The 22,293-nt window shown below is 38.5% G+C and overlaps 3 long non-coding RNA genes and 1 pseudogene across 4 annotated transcripts in view; 1 reads left to right on the forward strand and 3 right to left on the reverse strand.

The window, feature by feature from the left end:
* The window catches only part of LOC108297316, a 4,389-nt gene extending 1,945 nt beyond the window's left edge, over positions 1 to 2,444 (forward strand). Inside the window, exon 3 of the long non-coding RNA XR_001822166.2 lies at positions 2,406 to 2,444. This is a non-coding gene — a long non-coding RNA (uncharacterized LOC108297316). The remainder of the gene's footprint in view (positions 1 to 2,405) is intronic.
* The window catches only part of LOC108297315, a 6,576-nt gene extending 2,758 nt beyond the window's left edge, over positions 1 to 3,818 (reverse strand). Inside the window, exon 1 of the long non-coding RNA XR_001822165.2 lies at positions 3,474 to 3,818. This is a non-coding gene — a long non-coding RNA (uncharacterized LOC108297315). The remainder of the gene's footprint in view (positions 1 to 3,473) is intronic.
* A 929-nt stretch (positions 3,819 to 4,747) lies between these two features.
* LOC119469715 lies at positions 4,748 to 7,860 on the reverse strand. Its single transcript, XR_005198550.1, has 3 exons — positions 7,765 to 7,860; positions 5,154 to 5,197; positions 4,748 to 4,902 (listed from the first exon to the last, which is right to left on the reverse strand). It is a non-coding gene; the product is annotated as an uncharacterized LOC119469715 (long non-coding RNA).
* A 66-nt stretch (positions 7,861 to 7,926) lies between these two features.
* The window catches only part of LOC119469713, a 60,536-nt pseudogene continuing 46,169 nt past the window's right edge, over positions 7,927 to 22,293 (reverse strand). Inside the window, exons 2-3 of the transcript XR_005198548.1 lie at positions 8,560 to 9,208; positions 7,927 to 8,167 (exon numbers count right to left, since the gene is read on the reverse strand). The product of XR_005198548.1 is annotated as a zinc finger protein 595-like (transcript). The remainder of the gene's footprint in view (positions 8,168 to 8,559; positions 9,209 to 22,293) is intronic.

Below are 22,293 nucleotides of genomic sequence, written 5' to 3' on the forward strand. Positions count from 1 at the left end.
AGAAGTATGAGTGATGACCATAGAACATTAGGTTGCATGGTTCCAAGGGAAGTAGAATAGTACCAAATTGAGATGCTTTTTGATTAGGAAGAGAAACTGTTAACCCAATGAGTATTAGAGATCACTGCTCAGATTATGGCTTTGATGTTAAGGAGGGACATAGCAAACTCTTCCCTGGAGTGAGTATTGGTTTACAGTAACAAAGACATTAGTAAATGTGCAGAGTATTATGAGTTGTAATATTAACACCAAAATATTACTAACATTGCTGATGGCCTAAAGCAGTCAAAAATAAAATAACTAAATTAGGTTAAAAAAATTAGTATTAGATAAAGCAAGCTCTTAATGGAGATCCTGGTGGTGTGCAAGTTAGGATAAAAATAAGAATCAGCAGTACCAATGCAAATAAGATTGCCAGTATTGGGATTACCCTATTTTGAGGTAAAAGGAGGGAGAGCATTACTTATCTTCTCGTTTTGAGAGAAATTTTTAAGTCCTCCTGTGGCTGAGTGTTGGCTCCATCACCATGTTTCTAGTTGTATTCAAAAGTAATGTATCCCGCTAGAGATGCCAGAAAACTTGATAACTATTGGGGTGGAAAGTACGATAGTAAAATTGTTCTTTTGTAACGAGGTTAGTTGAGATCCGAGAGATGCATCTCACCAGATTTTAATGAGGACTTGTCACCCTGCCTGGTTATAAGGGTTGTTAGGGGAGCCAACTCCGAATTGTTTGTCCAAATTCCTGGATGGCCTCTTGAAATTGAGTCAGGGATTTTATGTACTGGGTTAATTTGCTTTGCATGTGGGTTATTAGGTTTGCATGTAGGATCTCCAATATAGGACTTCAAAGAAACTAAGGCATAGATATAATTTAGGGGCTGTTCTGATCAGAAGTGCCATGGGCAAGAAGTTTTAGCCATGGTAAAGAGGTATCCTGGCATCATTTGCTCAAGTTCCTTTTAATAGCTCAATTAGTCCCTCCTACCTTCCTAGAAGGTTGTGGTTTTCAGGAGTGTGAAGAGTATTTTATCCCTAGGGCTTTTGCCACTGTTTATGTAGTTTGTAAAATAAAATATGGGCCATTGTTACCTTGTGAAGACCATGGAAACCCAAAAAGATAATTTCTTTCAGAATTATCTTGTATCTTTTTTCTCAACTCCTTGTATTTTTTCTATTCTGGTATGAGAGGCTTCAACCCAGGCAGTAAAGGGCATTTGTAGCCTTGATAGGCTGACAATTAAGTGAAGTCTACCTACCATTATTCCCACTGATATGTAATTCAGGCAAGAAAATAATATGTGAAACAGTGTGAAAGAGCAAAAAAAAAAAACAAAAGAGGGAAGGAAAACCTACTATTGTAGAGGAGGATGATCCTGAGCTGTTCAAACAAGCTGTATATAAACAGACAATGAAACTCTTTGCTGAGCTGGAAATTAAACGGAAAGAGAGAGAAGCCAAAGAGGAAACGACAAAGGAAGAGATTGAAGCTCAAGAAAAAGCCAAACGAGAAAGTGGCAGAAAAACTTTGAGAAAAGTTGAGATGTTTGTGTGGACAGCTGGCAAAATTCCCAAGCCACACAAAGGGGAAGAAAGAAGAAAAATCGGACTTTCCTGAGACCACCAAATGTAAAAATGGAGCAGCGTGAGTGACCACCCAGGGTCACAGGCGCAGAACCTTCCCCCTGCTGTCTCCCTTCCTGCTTCAAATGACTCATCCTTTCTTCCCATTTCCATCCCAACATAGAGTACTATTTGCTTTTTAGACCATTTTGTTTTCAATACAATTTAATATTGATCAGAGTAATTCTTTTGTACATTGAAATGAGGGGCTTGGTTTAAAAAAAAAGACCTTCCCCTCTCCCTGCCCCTAGAACCACCAGGATTGGAAGGTGACACCATTGGTGCTGACTTCTCCTCCCACAGCCTGTAATTTAATGTTTTGTACTTCACTGAATTGTTATGGTTAGAAACTCTGTGGATAGTTTGTGGAAATCATCCAATTAAACTTATTGCTTAAAATGGTGTTGCTGTGACTTGAGACAAGCCTGCGCACCTTAGGAAGCCCTTTTGCTTCAGCTGCTCACTTCTGGGTGTGCGCCCTTTGAAGGCCCAGATGAGACAGGGAGCACTTGTGGGCACTCAGAGCAGGCACCTGATGCCCTGTGGCATTTGGCATGTGCCCTCCCATCTACTGACTAATCAGTGTGGCATGAGGCCTACATCACCCAAACCTTTCACTTTCCAAAGAGCTACCCGTCCTCCACCCAGTACCATGGTGTCCTAGCCTGTCTGCATTTGTTAGTGGCAATATTCTTTATATATGAAGAATTTTGTTAGTGGTAATATTCTTATGTTTAATAAATTTTTATATACCAAAAAAAAAATTTTTTTTTGGCAGAGAAGTGATTTACTTAGAGAAAGAGAAAAAGGAGATGGGAAAGCTTCCATGAAGAGTGTGGAAGGGGACCCCAGGGGGGAAATCCCAGAGAGGAAAGACAGCTTCCACAAAGGGAGTGTGGAAGGGGACCCAAGTATGGAATCCAGGAGAGGAAAAGCAGCTTCCACAAGTGTGTAAGGGGACCCCAGAGAGGCAAGTCCACCTGAACGAGGGAGACAGGGACCTTTAATATGGGAGGAATTCCCACCTTCTCCAACCCCCTGGCCAATGAAAAGAGTTCCCTTAAACTTCCGCTACAGTGGTTGACTTTTCACCTTTTCCCATGCCTGCGAAAATTAAAACAGAAACTGTTAAAACTCCTGGAAGGAGAGGCATGGGAGGGGGGTATGGCTCTGGGAAGTTTTTTGCCCTTAAAACTACACCCCCTTGTGGACCCAGAAAGAGAACAATTCCCTCATTCCCCCCTCTCAACAGGAAAGTTCAACTCCTGTTGGAACATGGGCATTGATCGCTATTTACTTCCTGCTGAAATTGGGCAAAGAAGGGGCGCTGTGGGTGCAGGTTGATCCTGAGGTCCACGAGAGAGCTCATGAGCCAAGGGCATTTGGGGTTCCAGCAGCAGGATTATGTGTAACCTTATGATTACAGGCATGTGCCACCATGCTTGGCTAATTTTGTATTTTTAGTGGGATTTCTCCATGTTGGTCAGGCTGGTCTCCCTAACTCCTGACCTTGGGTGATCCTCCTGCCTCAGCTTCCCAAGTGCTGGGATTGCAGGTGTGAGCCACCACACTCAGCTGAAAAAGGATTGTTGACAGCAAAGGATACCCCTATTAAATATGGGTCAGAGTTTTAACCTACTCCAGGCTATCCACCTACCACAGAAAACTGTAGTTCATTGCTAGGGTTACCAGAAATGCCAATATGAGATTACCTAGAGAAACAGAGGGTTGGCCAAGCAGCTAGGGCCACCACCCTTTCTGGGGAACTCCTTATGGCCCTTATCCCAATTTTGCCTAACAACCTGCCCACCCTGCAATATGCCCAAGAGAAAAAGAAATGGGTTCTCAAACGTGAATATACCCTGGGACCTGAAAGACTGTATAAACTGGGAGATGTTCTTTGTTTTCCTCAGGTACTCCAGCAGAAATAAGGGCACTCCATAATTCTTGTCTCTTTGGGAGAGACCATCTCCATCAGCTGTAAACAAACAAAAACAAAAAACAAAAAAACCCTCTTTTTTTTTGACAAGTTTGTAAAGCCTGTCCATCTGTGTCTATAATAATCCTCAAGGCCTTAAGCTACTCCCCTTAATTCAGCCAGTTCAGCAAGAAGAAACGAACCCAGCTGCTTGGGAGGCTGAGGCAGGAGAATTGCTTGAACCTGGGAGGTGGAGGTTGTGGTGAGCAAAAATCATGCCATTGCACTTCAGCCTGGGAAACAAAAGTGAAACTCCATCTCAAAAAAAGAAAAATCGTTTTTCTTTCCAAATGATGGCATAATTGTGAAATACTAAAAAGGCATATTTGGTATCTGTATAAATAGTAACTAACTCCCTGGTCAGGACTATGTGCTCTAGACTGCTGAGCTGAACTTCCCAGGGATAGTTTTATAAACAAATGATTTGGAAAGCAACTGTAAGGTAATTGGTAGTACTAGGCAAAACTGAGAAACAGACACAAAGAAAACTAATGTAGAGTGAAATAATTAAGAAATTTGTATTAGAAAGGCAATTAAATCATAGTATACTGCTTGCATTTGTAGTAAATATTTGATTAATACCATTATAGCATTTGCTGACTACAGGTTAAGATAAAAATTGTGCTATATTCTGAACTGCTGGAGGGGTGGGGAATGGTGACCAAATTGCAGATGATGGGCTCAGGTTGCTCCCTGGTGGGCTGTGTTCTTCCAGGCCCTTGGTCCCTCACTCACCCAAGAATGGGGGAGAGGACCTTGCCAGATGCAGTGGGCTCATAAGTAAATATTGAATCCCAAAGAATTTTGCAGAAAGTGATTTATTTAGGCAGAGAGAGAGAGAAAAAGGAGAAAGAAAAGCAGCTTCCATGATATCTTTCCCTGTGCGTGACAGTTAAAGACCTCTAAGCTCCCTGGTGGGAGAGGTGGGCAGAGGCATGGTACTGGGAAGTTCTTGCCTTTGAAACCTTGCCCCCTTGTGAACTTGGAGAGAATACTACATTCTCTCAGAAGGACAGCTGAAGGAAAGTGTGTTCCCCAGTACGTGTCAGTATCAAAGGGCAATTTCTAGAGTTTACATAGTTCAGGAAGTATTTCTCCTTTATAGATATCATATTTTGTACATTTGCACGCACACATACATAACAACAAAAATGTACTAAGAATGGGCGAAGACAATTATTTTGTTTTAGGAGGGTATTTACTGTAATAAAGTGTTTCCTCTGGAGTCAAAGTTGCCTGTGTTTTAAAACTGGCTCCACTACTGTGACCAAGTAATTTTTCTCTGTGGCTCTGTTTCTTTCTCTGTAAAATAAGGACAATAATAATAAAAAAGCCGAATTTCATTAATACATGCTTTAATACAGAAATATCTTTTAATTAAATAAAATTTCCAGCCAATAAATGGATATTTCGTTTTTTTAAAAATGTGGTGTACACAAGGAAATACAATTCAACATTAAAAGTGAGGAAATATTGTCACTTGAAACAATATGAATAAATTTGGAGGACATTATGCTAAGTGAAAATAAACCAGACCATAGAATGCTGCTTACCAGATACGTGGGTATTTTGAAAAAAGGAGCATTTGGAGAGCTGTCTGTAAAATAATACATAATTACTGATGGCTAGTCTATTGCACAGCATGGTGACTATAGTTTAACAATGAATTGTATTTTTGAAAAATGCTAAGACAGTGTTATGTGTGCTCTCACAAAAATAATTACTATTGAGTTTAAGCATTGGTTAATTACCTAGAATTAAGCCTTTAAGAGTATGTCTATGTATTTCAAAACACCATATCTGTCAATTAAAAATGCATTTTAAAAACCATCATAGGATAATAACGTTTCAAATGCTGGTCTGTCTTGAATATTACAAAAAATAGATACTTTTTCTACTGGTTTTGTAATATAATCACAGAAGCTGCAATACTAGCATGTCCGAGACCCAGAACACTATATAAGACAAGTTGATGTACTCTAAGGCTTTTGCTTTCAGCTTGAAGCACCTGGAGGAAGACACTAAAAAAGGGTAACTGTCGCTAAAGGGTAACTGGCCATGGTGTGAACAAAGTAAATGAATTTGCATTAAAAATCGGCCAGGCGCGGTGGCTCAAGCCTGTAATCCCAGCACTGTGGGAGGCCGAGGAGGGTGGATCACGAGGTCAAGAGATCGAGACCATCCTGGTCAACATGGTGAAACCCCGACTCTACTAAAAATACAAAAAATTAGCTGGGCATGGTGGCACGTGCCTGTAATCCCAGCGACTCAGGAGGCTGGGGCAGGAGAATTGCCTAAACCCGGGAGGCGGAGGTTGTGGTGAGCCGAGATGGCGCCATTGCACTCCAGCCTGGGTAACGAGCGAAATTCCGTCTCAAAAAAAAAAAAAAAAAAATCACTGAGAAAATGTTAAATAACAGCTGCCATACTCTCCAAAATTTTTCCTAAGAAAGTGACGAAGGACTTGGTTAAAGTTAGGTGACTAAGAATGAAAACTGTAGACCATGAACTGCATCCACCAAAACAAAAAATCCTAAGAGAAATTCCTCAGGATTACAATATCAATCTGGACAAAAAAGATCATTCTAAATTTTGAATCTACAGATACCATTCTAACACTTAAGATTCACATTCAAAAACAGAAGATTCTGCATGAAAAAATAAGTTTTGCTGTAAGTATGTCATAGAAAATTAAATGTACAATTCTTCCTCTACCATTGTCTCCTAAAACTTTTACCTCTAAGATACATTTTACTCTTAAGAAATTTCAAAATTCTGATCTGTTTCTTCATATGGTGCTGACAATATGCAACCCGCTCATATTAATTCTTTACTTATTCTAACTTACACTTAAAAATTTTCTTTCATAAAAAAAATGCTGACTTAATTCTCTTACCTGTGAACGGTAAAATACTTATCTAAATTAAGCAATCTAAATGCTGCGTTGATAAACTATAAATAACCTCAAATAGCCCAGTTAGGAACAATTTACCACATTAAAAAAATTCAAACTTATCAGAACCTAGAAAGTCCATGTGAAATTACATGGCATGAAGAGAACAGTGAGAAAACTGCAGCATAACACAAAGAAGGAGAGAGGCTGTGATACATACATAGCTGTGGATAAACACGTGAAGATATCATAAAACTATAGATAATTAGAAAATAAAGACAGAAATCTCTTTAAATTCAGAATGAGTCAGTTTTGCAGTCGGGGAACAGATGCCCTCTCCACATGCAGAATTCATCCCATTTCTTCACTATTGATATTTTCAATCTCTTACTTGCAGCTACAAACTGACTCCAGAAAGCATATGGCTAATTATAGAGCATCTATTACACAACCAGTACTTTGTTTGTTCACTACAATTACATTTTGAAATATATCCATGACTTACAAAGATTTCCCAGCACTTACCTTAACAAATTGGCCCAATACATAAACTCATTTATGTCAATTAAAAAGTGAAAGGAACAACTAAAGAAAACAGCTCATATAGGGTTCTCCAATTAAAGCAACAAAATGAAATGTTCTAAATAGATAAAATATAACAATACACAAATGAACTTGTATCTAAAAATTCTGTGTGCAGTATGAAATTTTATAACACATTAAGCTCACATAATACTTCTTGAAGTGAAAACAATATTAGATTACAAAGAAACATAGATTTGATTTCAGAATATTTTAGGTTTCTGGATTTCTAGTAAATTATCCACCTTATTAAAAGAATCTTCTTTGTTCCAATATTGATATTTTCTTTGGAAAACAGGTACAAACTCTCATACAAACACTATTGCTTGCTCCATAGTTTTCTTAAGGTTTATTTTTGGAGCAATATGTTTAAATATTTAACTTCACGTAAATAAAGTCAAAGTCTGTATGTATTTATAGGATAAATATGTTACATGTTAAAAGATATGAAAATTTTTAAAAGCATTCATGATTCAGAAATGAATCATAATTATATAATATTACAATCATAAAACTATCTGTAGTAAATATTTGATGAAGAACTCTTTAATGGATTATTACGTGGTGTATTCCTGTATTCAAATAACTCATATATGCCATAAATGTGTCTACAAAAGTTTTAAGAAATGAAGAATATGGAACAATAAAAAAAAATGTCATTCGAATATGTTCTCAACTATGTTTCTCACCTGTATGAATTCTCCTTTGTACAGTAAGGGTTGAGGACCAAGTAAAAGCTTTACCACATTCTTCTCATGTGCAGTGTTTCTTTCCAGTATGAATTTTCATTAAAGGCTTTGCCACATTCTTTACATTTGTATGGTTTCTCTCCAGTATGAATTTTCTTATGTTTATTCATGCTGAGGACTAACGATTTTGCCGCATTCTTCACATTTGTAGGGTTTTTGCCCAGAATGAATTCTCTTATGTTCACTAAGGTGTGAAGACCTATAAAAGATTTTGCCACATTCTTTACATGTGTAGGGTTTCTCACCACTATGAATTCTCTTATGTTTATGAAGGGATGAGGACTGAGTAAAGATTTTGCCACATTCTTCACATTTGTAAAGTTTTTGTTCACAATGAGTGCGCCTGTGTAAGGTTTAATGATTGGTAAAAAACTTTGCCACATTCTTCCCATGTGTAGGGTCTCTCCAGTATGAATATTCTTTATTTATTTATTTATTTATTTATTTTTTGAGACGGAGTTTCGCTCTTGTTACCCAGGCTGGAGTGCAATGGCGCGATCTCGGCTCACCGCAACCTCCGCCTCCTGGGTTCAGGCAATTCTCCTGCCTCAGCCTCCTGAGTAGCTGGGACTACAGGCACGCGCCACCATGCCCAGCTAATTTTTTTTTTGTATTTTTAGTAGAGACGGGGTTTCACCATGTTGACCAGGATGGTCTTGATCTCTTGACCTCATGATCCACCCGCCTCGGCCTCCCAAAGTGCTGGGATTACAGGCTTGAGCCACCGCGCCCGGCCCGGTATGAATATTCTTATGTTCATTCAGGCTTCTGGACTGTCTAAAGGCTTTGCCACATTCTTCACATGTGTATGGTTTCTCTCCAGTATGAATTTTCTTATGTTCATTCAGTGCCGAGGACCGACTAAAGGCCTTGCCACATTCTTCACATTGGTAGGGTTTCTCTCCAGTATGAATTTCCTTATGTTTAGTAAGGCTTGTAGAACTATTAAAGGCTTTGCCACATTCTTTACATGTGTAGGGTTTCTCTCTGGTATGAATTCTCTTAATGTTTGTCAAAGCTTGAGGATGAGGTAAAGATTTTACCACATTCTTCACATGTGAGGGGTTTCTCTCCAGCATGTATTCCCTTATGTTGAGTTAGTTGTAGAAACCTGGGAAATGATCTGCCACATTTTTTACATCTAAATGGTTTCTCTCCACTATGTCTTGTCTTATGTTTGTATGAGTTTGAAAATTTATTAAAAACTTTGACACATGTATTGCATTGAATTATCTTGCTGGGGGTAGTTGACAAGCTTGGTAAAGTCCATTATAACCTCCTTTCTGCACCTTACACTCATCTACACTTTTACAACCTTTTCTTAATTGTAAATTCTTATGTCCACTTTTCTCCTGTCTTCTCAGTGCAAGTTTGTGGAATGAATCGTCTGTGCCCTGCACTGGCCAAAGGTCTTGGGTGAAATGAGAACACATCACTGAAAGAAATAAAAATAACAAATTATTCCACTTACTAGATTCATATGAATATACTTTACAAATCTAATAAACTTAGACAAAGTACATTAGTAAAATGGCATAACAAAATACCACAGGCCATAATTCCTTCAAAATGCCTTTGTGTAAAATCTCTAAATGAGTTAATTGTATGTAATGCACAATGCCAAGAGCAAAATAGAACAAGAAGGGACATTTGTTACATGTACACAGCTCTTCCTCCTCCCCAATATAACATTGTGTCTTCAGAAATAAACTGCCAATTCTTGGCTTCTTTCTTTAAAAAGAAGAAAAATACTGACACACATATCCTTACTTTTGTCTTTTGGTGGTCTTTACCAAAACTGGTTTCTGTCTCCAATAATACAGAGTACTGAAAGAAATAGTAGTATACTTTGAAAGAACAGCTTGGGTTTGCTGAGACAAAATGTAAATGTTTCAGGAGCAGACTAAGAAACGTGAATAAATGCTTTTAACTGAAAAACATAAAATTCCAGAGAAGACACATCCTTAGAACATGTATGAGAGGCTCCCGTAATCTCTATCAAAGACAACTGGTTGCTATGTCAGGACAAAGCAACGTTGTAAAATTCTAACAAATAGCTTTTTGTTAATCTTCAAATAGCAAGCAAATATTATAATTCATTTGAAATATTAGCACAACATGGTCAAATTTTAAAATTTTCAGAAAACCACAAAAAATGAAGATGTACAAGTTTTTAAAAATTTAACCTGAATAATTCTCAATGAGTTAAATGGGAACACATAAATAAAACATAATCATATGAAAATAAATAACTTTCTGAAAAAGATTTGCACATACACAAACATAAGGTTCTGTACCATTATAATAGTGCAGAAAACATTTTAATCTCTAAAATTTTAAAGATAAAAGCATAAAAATAATCAAACTTAATCATAATCTGTTAATATACAACATAAAATATGATTAGTGACATCAATAACAAAGTTGAGGGCAAATGTAATGAGGAAGAATTTAAAATGCAACCATTTTTGGCAGTTTAAAATACATTATTTTAACATTAAGAAATTTTATTTAATTCTCAAGATACTACAAAGTATTTGTATAGATACACAAAACTATAAGGGGTCCTATCAATATAAAAATAAAAAAAGATGCTGGGCGTGATGGTTTATGCCTGTAATCCCAGCACTTTGGGAGGCGGGTGGATCACCTGAGGTAGAGTTCGAGACCAGCCTGACCAACATGGTGAAACCCTGTCTCTACAAAAAATGCAAAAATTAGCTGGGCATGGTGGTGCCCACCTGTAGTCCCAGCTACTCAGGAGGCTGAGGCAGGAGAATGGCTTCAACTCAGGATGTGGAGGTTGCAGTGAGCTGAGATCATGCGATTTGCACTCCAGCCAGGCAATAAAAATACAGTGTTCAGCATGATCTTGTTCCAATTATGAAATAATATTATGAAGCTGTCTAGACTACTCAATGTAATCTACAGATTAAATGAAATCCCTGTCCAATTTCTAATCAATTTTCTTTTGCAGAAATAGAAATAGCAACCCAACAGTTATATGGAATTTCAAGGGACAATAAAGCACCCAACAATTTTTAAAACATGAAACAATGTTGAAGGCTCATGATTTCAAAACACATACAAACCTAAAGAATTAAAACAATTTGGTATGGGTATAAACTTGAACAGCTAGACCAATAAAATAAAATCCAGCAAAAATATACACTTTCATACACATGGTCACATGAAGACTAATTTTAGTACAGTCGTAATTATTGTAGCATTGTTACTGAAAGCAAATAAGTGAAAGCAATGCAAACTTCTCTCACCAAATCAATAAATTTGAAATATTAAAATAATGAAGTATTACCGTTCATAAAAAGTATATTGTACCAAGTATAATAAAGATAAATCTTGATGACATTATGCGACATGAAATAAGTCAGCCATGAAAACACAGATATTGTATGAATCAACTTACCTGAGACATCAAAAGCAGTTTGACTCTAAATAGAAAACAGAATTGTTTTTGTAAAGGGCCAGAAAACAGAAAATGTAGGTAGTTGTTTAATGCGTATTGAGTGTTAGCTGTACAAGATAAACATATTCTACAGATATGGTGCATAACAATGTCAACATAAAATGACTAAACAATATTTAAAAATATTTAAGATTGTGAAGTTTGTGTTTTTGACAATTAAAATATCTAAAATAGATAGAGGTATCACAGCTTTTGAAATTATTCTCAAATCACAAAAGCGTTTCTCCCCCACACACAAAAATATAGATTTACAAATGAATAGAGGATAAAATTAGGAGAATTTCAATGACTACTCACCTAGGTAGGGTAAAACCACCATTGTATGCACATAAACAGAACAAGTATACCACTCATAAACTATACAGGAACATATGCATACAGATAAACAGATTTTTATACTGGAACCAGACATTATCACAGATCCATTTTTAACTTGTGCTCCACAGTCTTTGTTTCTTTTTTTCTTGAGATGGAGTCTCGCTCTGTTGCCCAGACTGGAATGCCAGTGGCATGATCTTGGCTCACTGCAACCTCCACCTCCCAGGTTCAAGTGATTCTCTTGCCTCAGCCTCCTTGAGTAGCTGGTATTACAGGTGCCCCACCACTACACTCAGCTAATTTTTGTATTTTTAGTAGAGACAGGATTTCACAATGTTGGCTAGGCTCGTCTTGAACTCCTGACCTCAAGTGATCCACCTGCCTCAGCCTCCCAAAGTACTGGGATTACAGGCATAAGCCATCACACCCAGCCATGCTCCACAGTCTTACAGTGCACACAGTTGAATACTGTCATACACAATTATAATACATTGGAAATAAATGCCTATTCTGATAATTCAAGGAAGAATCAGCATTCTGACAAAAGGTTTCTCAGCAAGGCAACTTTACTTTTGAAGAAAGGGGGCCCCTCACCAGCAGAGCACACCAAACAGAGGCAAGGCTATTTATATCTAATGCATGGCCCTACCGCTGCATCCTGATTCCACTGGCTGGAACTAGACCTCACAGTCTAGGCTACACCCAGTTAGCTAAAAACTCAAAACTTTCCTAAAGAGGTAAAGGCAGAGAACAAAGGAAAAGAGGAAGTAACTTGAGGAATGCTTAGAGAGGCAAAACCACTTCCAAATCAGGAAGAAGAATAAACTATGATCTAAGGCTTGTGTGGGCTTGTCCAGGTATGTCAGGGCAAATATCTGGGCTAAATTGTAAGAACTAAGAACACAGAATAAACTCATTTATTATGACTACATCTCACAAAAAGCCTGAGAACATTATGTTACATAAAATAAAAGTCAAAAAGAAACAGACATTATATACTTACACTGATAAGAATATGGAAAGGGGTGGATCCAAGATGGCCGAATAGGAACAGCTATGGAGTGCAGTTCCCAGCGAGAACAACGCAGAGGGTGAGTGATCACCATATTTCCAAACAAGTTATAACTGCTGACAGACCAGGAGATTCCCAAGCTGAAAAGTGCCATGAGTTTCCAGCATGGCTGTTTCAGCCAGTGCATTGGGTCTCCGCACAAAAACTCACACAAATCTGGGTGGCCGTTTCAACTGGTGCCTGGAATGCCTTAGATACAGAGCCACCCATTCAACTGAAAAAAAGGGGACTGAAATAAAACCACAAGGAAGTTCACACAGCAGCTGGGCAGAGCCCATGGCAGCTCAGCAATGCTTCTGCTGGCAGACTGTGACTAGGCTACCTCCTAGCTGGGCAGAGCATCTCTGAAAGAATGCAGAAGCACGTCAGGAACTTATAATAAAGCCCCACCTTCCCAGGACAGAGCACCTGGGAAAAAATGCAGTTATGAGTTCTACTGCAGTAGACTTAAACGTACCTGCCTGGCAGCTCTGAACAAAACAATGGAGCTCACAGCTCAGCACTTGAGCTCCTAAAAGGGTCAGAATGTCTCCTTACCTTGATCCTCATATATCCAAAGAGACACCTTGCAAAGGAAAGCTCAGGATGACATCTGGCAGGTATCCTTCTGGGACTAAGATAACAGAAGAAGAAATGGGCAGAAACCCTTACTGTTCTGCAGCTGCAGCAGGTGATTCCCAGGCAAGCAGGTCTGGAATGGACCTCCAGAAGGCCTACAGCAGAGGGGCCTGACTGTTAGAAGGAAAACAAACAAAAAAACCCAGAAAATAATAACTTCTTCATCAACCAAGGGACATCCATGTAGAGACCCCATCAGAAAGTCACCAACTACAAAGACCACAAGTAGATAAATCCACAAAGATGGGAAGAAACCAGCACAAAAACGAAAATACCCAAAACAAGAATGCCTCTCCTCCTCCAAGGGATCACAACTCCTCACCAGCAAAGGAACAAAGCTGGATGGAGAATGAGTCTGATAAAATGACAGAAACAGTCTTCAGAGGGTAGGTAATAACAAACTTCTCTGAGCTAAAAGAACATATTCTAACCCAATGCAAAGAAACTAAGAATCCTGAAAAAGGGTTTGACAAAATGCTAACGAGAATAAACAGCTTAGAGAAGAATATAAATGACCTCATGGAGCTGAAAAACACAACACGAGAACTTCACAAAGCATACACAACTTTCAATAGCCGAATTGACCAAGCAGAAGAAAGGATATCAGAGATTGAAGATCAACTCAATGAAATAAAATGAGAAGGCAAGATTAGAGAAAAAAGAGTGAAAAGAAATGAACAAAGCCTCCAAGAAATATGGGATTATGTGAAAAGACCTAATCTACATTTGATAGGTGTACCTGAATGTGATGGAGAGAATGAATCCAAGCTAGAAAACATTCTTCAAGATATTATCCAGGAGAACTTCCCCAACCTAGCAAGGTGTTCCAACATTCAAGTCCAGGAAATACAGAGAAACCACAAAGATATTCCTCAAGAAGAGCAACCCCAAGGCACATAATCAGATTCACCAGAGTTGAAATGAAGGAAAAAATGCTAAGAGCAGCCAGAGAGAAAGGTTGGGTTACCCACAAATGGAAGCCCCATCAGATTGACAGCGGCTCTCTCAGCAGAAACCATACAAGGCAGAAGAGACTGGAGGCCAATATTCAACATCCTTAAAGAAAAGAACTTTCAACCAAGAATTTCATATCCAGCCAAACTAAGCTTCATAAGCAAAGGAGAAATAAAATCCTTTATGAACAAGCAATTGCTCTAACGGGCAAAACAACCAACTAGCATCAAAATGGCAGGATCAAATTCACACATAATAATATTAACCTTAAATGTCAATGGGCTAAATGCCCCAATCAAAAGACGCAGACTGGCAAATTGGATAAAAACTCAAAACCCATCGGTGTGCTGTATCCAGAAAACCCGTCTCACGTAGGCTCAAAATAAAGGGACGGAAGAAGATTTACCAAGCAAGTGGAGAGAAAAAAAAAAAGCAGGAGTTGCAATCCTAGTCTGATACATAGACTTTAAACCAACAAAGATCAAAAGAGACAAAGAAGGGCATTACATAATGGTAGAAGGATCAATGCAACAAGAAGAGCTAATGATCCTAAATATATATGCACCCAATATAGGAGTACCCATATACCTAAAGCAAGTTCTTAATGACCTACAAAGAGACTTATAGACTCCCACACAATAACAGTGGGAGACTTTAACACCCCACTGTCAATATTAGACAGATCAACGAGACAGAAAATTAACAAGGATATCCAGGACTTGAACTCAGACCTGGACCAAGCAAACCTAATAGACATTTACAGAACTGTCCACCCCAAATCCACAGAATATACATTCCTCTCAGCACCACAGCACACCTACTCTAAAATTGACCACATAATTGGGAGTAAATCACTCCTCAGCAAATGCAAAAGAGTGGAAATCATAACAAACAGTCTCTCGAACCACAGTGCAATCAAGTTAGAACTCAGAATTCAGAAACTAACTCAGAACCGCATGATGTCATGGAAACTGAACAACTTACTCTTGAATGCTGACTGGATAAACAATGAAATGAAGGCAGAAATAAAAATGTTCTTCAAAACCAACGAGAATGAAGACACAATGTACCAGAATCTCTGGGACACATTTAAAGCAGTGTCTAGAGGAAAATTTATAGCAATAAATGCCCACAAGCAAGGGAAGTTCTAAAATTGACACCCTATCGTCAAAATTGAAAGAGCTAGAGGAACAAGATTTTAAAAAAACCTCAAAAGCTAGCAGAAGACAAGAAATAACTAAGATCAGAGCAGAACTGAAGGAGACAGAGACACAAAAAAACGCTTCAAAAAATCCATAAATCCAGGAGGTGTTTTTTTGAAAAGATCAACAGAATAGACAGACCGCTAGCCAGATTAATAAAAAAGAAAAGAGAGAATGATCAAATAGATGCAATAAAAAAATGATAAAGGGGATATCACCACCGATTCCACAGAAATACAAACTACCATCAGAGATTACTACAAACAACTCTATGCACATAAACCAGTACACCTGGAAGAAATGGATAAATTCCTGGACACCTGCACCCTCCCAAAGCCTAAATCAGGAAGAAGTTGAAACCCTGAATGGACCAATAACAAGGGCTGAAGCTGAGGCAGCAATTAATAGCCTAAGAACCAAAAAAAGCCCAGGTCAAGATGGATTCACAGCCTAATTCTACCAGACATACAAAGAGGAGCTGGTACCATTCCTTCTGAAACTATTCCAAATAATCCAAAAAGAGGGAATCCTTCCCAAATCATTTTATGAGACCAACATCATGCTGATACCAAAACTTGGCAGAGACCAAAACTTGGCAGAGACTCAACAAAAAAAGAAAACTTCAGGCCAATATCCATGATGAACATAGATGCAAAAATCTTCAATAAAATACTGGCAAACCGAGTGCAACAGCACATCAAAAAGCTTCTCCATCATGATCAAGTAGGCTTCATCCCAGGGATGTAAGCCTGGTTCAACATATGCAATTTTATAAATATAATCCACCACATAAGCAGAAACAAAGAAAAGAACCACATGATTATTTCAATAGATGCAGAGAAGCCCTTTGACAAAATTCAACAGAACATATCTCAAAATAATAAAAGCTATTTATGACAAACCCACAGCCAATATCATACTGAATGGGCAAAAACTGGAAGCATTCCCTTTGAAATCTGGCACTAGGCAAAGATGCCCTCTCTCACCACTCCTATTCAATATAGTATTGGAAGTTCTAGCCAGAGCAATCAGGCAAGAAAAAGAAATGAACGGTCTTCAATTAGGAAAGAGGGAAGTCTAACTGTCTCTATTTGCAGACGACATGATTGTATATTTAGAAGACCCCATCATCTCAGCCCCAAATCTCCTGAAACTGATAAGCAACTTGAACAAAGTCTCGGGATACAAAATCAGTGTGCAAAAATCAGAAGCATTACTATATACAAATAAAAGACTTAAAGAACGAACTGCCATTCACAATTGCTACAAAGAGAATAATATACCTAGGAATACAACTAACAAAGGATGTAAATGACCTCTTCAAGAAGAACTACAAACCACTGCTCAACAAAATAAGAGAGGACACAAACAGATGGAGAAACATTCCATGTTCATGGTTAGGAAGAATCAATATAGTGAAAATGGCCATACTGCCCAAAGTAATTTACAGATTCAACACTATCCCCATCAAGCTACCAATGACGTTCTTCACAGAACTGGAAAAAACCACCTTAAACTTCATATGGAACCAAAAGGGAGCCCACATAGCCAAATCAATTCTAAGCAAAAAGAACAAAGCTGGAGGCATCATACTACCGGAATTCAAACTATACTACAAGGCTACAGTAATCAAAACAGCATGGTATTGGTACCAAAACAGAGATATAGACCAATGGAACAAAACAGAGACCTTGGAGGCAACACCACATATCTACAACCATCTGATCTTTGATAAACCTGACAAAAACAAGCAATGGGGAAAGGATTCCCTGTTTAATAAATGGTGTTGGGAAAACTGGCTAGCCGTGTGCAGAAAGCAGAAACTGGATTCCTTCCTGACACCTTACACTAAAATTAACTCCAGATGGATTAAAGACTTAAACATAAGACTTAACACCATAAAAACCCTAAAAGAAAATCTAGGCAAAACCATCCAGGACATAGGCATAGGCAAGGACTTCATGACCAAAACACGAAAGCATTGGCAACAAAAGCCAAAATAGACAAAAGGGATCTAATTAAACTCCAGAGCTTCTGTACAGCAAAAGAAACAGTCATTAGAGTGCATTGGTAACCAACAGAATGGGAAAAATTTTTTGCAATCTACCCATCTGACAAAGGGCTAATATACAGACTCTACAAAGAACTAAAGCAAATTTACAAGAAAAAAAACAAACCCATTCAAAAGTGGGCAAAGGATATGAACAGACACTTTTCAAAAGAAGACAAATATGTGGTCAAGAAACATGAAAAAATCCTCATGATCACTGGTCATTAGGGAAATGCAAATCAAAACCACATTGAGATACCATCTCACGCCAGTTAGAATGGCAATCATTAAAAAATCTGGAGACCTGCCGGGCGCGGTGGCTCAAGCCTGTAATCCCAGCACTTTGGGAGGCTGAGGCGGGTGGATCACGAGGTCAAGAGATCAAGACCATCCTGGTCAACATGGTGAAACTCCATCTCTATTAAAAATACAAAACATTAGCGGGGCATGGTTGCACGTGCCTGTAATCCCAGCTGCTCAGGAGGTTGTGGCAGGAGAATTGCCTGAACCCAAGAGGTGGAGGTTGCGGTGAGCCGAGATCGCGCCATTGCACTCCAGCCTGGGTAACAAGAGTGAAACTCCGTCTCAAAAAAAAAAAAAAAAAAATCTGGAGACAACAGATGCTGGAGAGGATGTGGAGAAATAGCAACACTTTTACACTGTTGGTGGGAGTGTATTAGTTCAACCATTGTGGAAGACAGTGTGGCGATTCCTCGAGGACCTAGAAACAGAAATTCCATTTGATCCAGCAATCCCATTATTGGGTATATATCCAAATGATTTTAAATCCTTCTATTATAAGGACATATGCACACGTATGTTCATTGTGGCACTGTTTACAATAGCAAAGACCTGCAACGATCCGAAATGCCCATTGATGATAGACTGGACAAGGAAAATGTGGCACATATACACCATGGAATACTATGCACCCATAAAAAAGTCATGAGTTCTAAAGGATGCAACTTTTGCCTGTTAAGTAAGAAAAAAATAACAAAAACAAAAAAACGATGAGTTCGTGTCCTTTGTTGGGACATTGTTGAATCTGGAAATCATCATTCTCAGCAAATTGACAGAAGGAACAGAAAATCATACACCTTGCTTGAGTGGCATGCTTGTCCATCATAGTCCCAGGTACAATATAAAATGATTAATTCTCATTGATATAGCTACACACCATTTGGTTTTGTTTCTGCCACTAGCACCATCTGTCAAGACACCTAGGAGGATTCATAATGTCCTGTGTCTCAGGTGAAAGGCCTTTAGATGTTAATTCCATCTGTGATCTCTGAATTAGCCTCTTGCACACATCTGTCATGGCGTGGAAGAAATTCTGCACATGCAGGAACCCAGAGACAGAAACATACATCTGTGTCCCTGAATGTAGACTTGCAAATATTTATTTGATCGTGGATCTTGATGTGGCACTACAATCTGGCTCCAAGTCCATGAAACCAAAGTCTAGAACAGGTTTTCCTAACCTGTGATCTGCCAAAAACCACACCTATATGTGCCCCTGTAGGCATGCTGGCTGACTTTATTCCCACTGTGAATCGTGAAGCAGTCCTATAACCCAGCTCCAGTCCCTGTCAGTTAGAGTCTGGGAGCAGACCTGCCCACCCTGAAATCTAGAGGGAGAAATGCCATCAACCCGCAAACAGACCTGAAGACTTTGGTCTCAGCTGTGTATCCTGAAACAGCCCTATGAACCAGTTCCACACCCTCTCAGCTGTGATCAAGAGTCAGTTCTGCTTATCTAGGAACCTGTCCAATGACTGGGTTAGAGGATTCCCCAAAATTCAGCAAGAGCCACACAGCACAAGCCACACCTGCTCACATTGATTATATCAGCACTGTCATCTGCATATATAACTGGAGATGTTTTTTCCCCAGCACCAGTCTTACTGATTAAGATCCTGAAGCAAGTTCAGTCCTCCCAGAAGAGAGAAAAATCCACTATGGTCTGATGCCCTGATAACAGGTCTGCCAAGCATGAACTTCAATGTGACCCGGATCCAGTGCACCTTACTGCAATCTCAGTGGAAATCTCATCAGCACAGAGATCCAATAGAAGAAAATATTTACCTCCGAAAACTAATTTATAATGACTGAAAGAGGTATTTATGTCCTTCAGAGGCAAGGACATAAAAACAAGGCATCATAGATCATGAAGGATCAGTCAAACATAACACCACCAGGAGAAACTAAAAATGCTCTAGTAACCACTTACAATAAAACACAGATCTAAAAAAAATGGTAAGAATTCAAAATAATTATCTTAAAGAATCTCAATGAGATGCAAAATAACCACAAATCACTAACATTTTTTTGCAACAATGTATGATCAAAATCACAATTATAATAAAGAGAAACCATCAAAAGAGAGCCAACGTGTTCACTCATGCCTGTAATCCCAGCACCTTTGGAGGCCAAGGTGGGCAGATCATTTGAGGTCAGGAGTTAGAGACGAGCTTGACTAACATGGTGAAGCACCGTCTCTACTAAAAATACGAAAAATTAGCCAGGTGTGGTGGCGCATGCCTGTAATCCCAGCTACTCAGGAGACTGAGGCTGAAGAATTGCTTGAACCCGGGAGGCAGAGGTTGCAGTAAGCTGAGATTGCATCATTGCACACTAGCCTGGGCGACAAGAGCGAAACTCTATCTCAAACAAACAAAGAAAAAAACAAATCAAATAGATATGCTGGAGCTGAAGTACATAACAGGAGATCCAAAATATTTAAGAGAAAGCTTTAACAGGAGACTCCTTTATACAGAAAAAAAATCAGGAAAGTTAAAACTACGTGATTTAAAAGTTTCTAATTAGAATTTTAAAAAAGAATATAAGAGTGAACAAAGCATTTGGGCTCCATATTGCATAATAAACGGTAAGAATCTACATATTTTAGGAGGTTCATGAGAGAGAGAAAAAAAATTTTTAAGAAAAATTTCTTAAAATTGTTTAAAGATATAATGTCTTCAATTCTTCCCAATCTTGGAAGGAATATAGACATTAAAAAGCTCAAAATGTCTATAGCAAGAAGAATCTAACAAAAATTGCCCAAGACACATTATAATTGAACTGCCAAAATTCAAAGATAAAGAGAGATTCTTAAAAGAAGCAAGAGAAAAGAGATTCTTCACGTACAAGGGAACTCCTATAAGGTTATCAACAGATTGCTCAGCAGAAACCATGCGAGCCACATAAGAATGAAAGTACATATTTAAAGTGCAAATAAAGAGAGAAAAAGAAAAAACCTTGACAAGTAGGAAGACTAAACCTGACAAGGCTGTTTTTTATAAATGAAGTATCAATCAGAATCTTTTCAGATTAAAAAAAAGCTGAGGAAATTTTTAATCACTAAACCTGAATTACAACAAATGATAATGAGAATTTTTTGAGTTGTAATGGAATAAAAACTTACAACAAAAACATAAATATTACTGAAAATCATATATACACAGTCAAATTTAAAAGTGTATAAAAGTGTAATTATGGCGAATGAATGGATCAATTACTTTGAACTCTGGTATAAAAGCTACAGGAAAAAATTATTAAAGGTACATGTAGCTTCAATATTTGTTAATGGGTATACAATATGAAAAAATGTAGAATGTGACATAAATACTGTGTTGAAGGGAGTAAAATTGTTTAAGTGTTCTATATTTACAAGCTGACTTTTGCTTGAGGCCAGGAGTTCAAAACCAGTCTAAGTACATAAATAAAATTAAATAAAGATCTCAGAAAGCTTTTTAGTCTTTTTAAGAAAGTAGTGGCTGGGCCTGATAGCACATGCCTGGAATCCCAGCACTTTGGGAGGCCAAGGCAGGTGAATTGCTTGAGCCCAGGAGTTCAATAGCAGCCTGAGCAACATGGCAAAACAAAAAACACTAAAAAAATTTTGCCATACATAATGGCATGTGCTTGTAGTCCCACCTACTTTGGATAGACTGAGATAGGAGGATTGCTTGACCCCAAGGAGGTCAAAGCTGCACTGAGCTATGAATGCACCACTGCACGACAGCCCGGGTAACAAAGCCAGACCTGATCTGTACAAAACAAAAAGCTATTTTGTTATCTGAAGCTAGATTTTATAACTATGAGATGTTTTATGTATGTTTCTTAGCCATTACAATAAAAAATACTGTAGTGGATACACACAAAATAAAAAGTATCATGGTGGGCGCGGTGGCTCATGCCTGGAATCCCAGCACTTTGGGAGGCAGAGGCCAGCAGATCACGAGGTCAAGAGATCGAGACCATCCTGGCCAACATGGTGAAACCCATCTCTATTAAAAATACAAAAATTAGCTGGGCATGGTGGCGCACACCTGTAGTCCCAGCTACTCAGGAGGCTGAGGCAGGAAAATCACTTGAACCCGGGAGGCAGAGGTGGCAGTGAGCAGAGATCACTCCATTGCACTCCAGCCTGACAACAGAGTGAGACACTGTCTCAAAAACAAAACAAAACAAACCATCCATGTCAAAAATAAAGCAAAAAGGTATCAAAGCATGTAACAACAACAAAAAAAACAAAAATTCAAGAACTCTTATATAAAAGCTACAAGAAAGGCCAGGTGTGGTGGCTCAAGCCTGTAATCCCAGCACTTTGGGAGGCCGAGGCAGGTGGATCACGAGGTCAAGAGATTGAGACCATCCTGATCAACATGGTGAAACCCCGTCTCTACTAAAAATACAAAAAATTAGCTGGGCATGGTGGCATGTGCCTGTAATCCCAGCTACTCAGGAGGCTGAGGCAGGAGAATTG

The sequence above is a fragment of the Cebus imitator genome, unplaced genomic scaffold (assembly GCF_001604975.1).
Source record: "Cebus imitator isolate Cc_AM_T3 unplaced genomic scaffold, Cebus_imitator-1.0 Scaffold791, whole genome shotgun sequence".
Taxonomy (NCBI): Eukaryota; Metazoa; Chordata; class Mammalia; order Primates; family Cebidae; genus Cebus; species Cebus imitator.